Consider the following 944-nt stretch of genomic DNA (forward strand, 5'->3'; position numbering starts at 1 on the left):
TCCACTCTCCAAAGAAATGAAGCTCAGAGCTTACTAAACGTGAGCATGTAGTTATCTGCTTTGCTTCTAAATGCTGTTCTGCTCGTCAATTGTGGGATGGGAGGAGATTCTCTTTTTTTTTTTTTCTCTCTTGTGGGGGTGGGGCTGTGTTGGGGGGTTTAAGATATGTGGTTGTAGAGCACATGGTATGTCATGTGAAGAAATTGGACTACTAAAATAATGCAATGCCCTGCTAGAATGGATGTCACACAACAAAGCCAGTGAAAAATGCACTGCAGTCTTGCCTTAATTTTATTTTTATAATCAAGGGAAAATGGAATTTTTTCGTACACAATTCATTAACATTTGAAGGCCAAAAAAGCCAATCGAAATTGTTCAACTATTATCGATATGTGAAGGTATTGATTGATTGATTGATTGATTGAGAGAGAGAGAGAGAGAGAGAGAGAGAGAGATGTGCCAAATTGATTGATTGAGAGAGAGAGAGAGAGAGAGAGAGAGAGAGAGAGAAAATGGTACTTATCACAATAAACTATATTAGTATGATATGATTTTTTAAAGTTTCAAAGTTAGAGAGTTAGAGAGATTATGTTGACATCTACTAAAGACCCAAAGTGTCTATGAGACCAAAAAATAGTACATAAGATCCAGGTCTAGACTAGAAGTCATAGGACATGAAGAGAATGAAAGCCCATCCAATAAAAGAAGCATGGCTTGCGAGCCAAGTGGACCTTGCATGTATTTAATGAAGTTGGCAGAACCACTCGTATAAAACAAGGAACATGCCTTCCACGTTAGACGGATTGGGTAATTGTTCTACTCATCTGATGGGGGCCAAAAGAGGTATCTTGCTGACCTTGCCTCTTTGCACATATCCATTTTGAGATGTTGTAGCTCTCTAGCAAGTGCAGGTGTAAACATCTTTGATCTTTGGAATGCATTGC

The sequence above is a fragment of the Cibotium barometz genome, chromosome 32 (assembly GCF_041138505.1).
Source record: "Cibotium barometz isolate CiBa-2024 chromosome 32, ASM4113850v1, whole genome shotgun sequence".
Taxonomy (NCBI): Eukaryota; Viridiplantae; Streptophyta; class Polypodiopsida; order Cyatheales; family Cibotiaceae; genus Cibotium; species Cibotium barometz.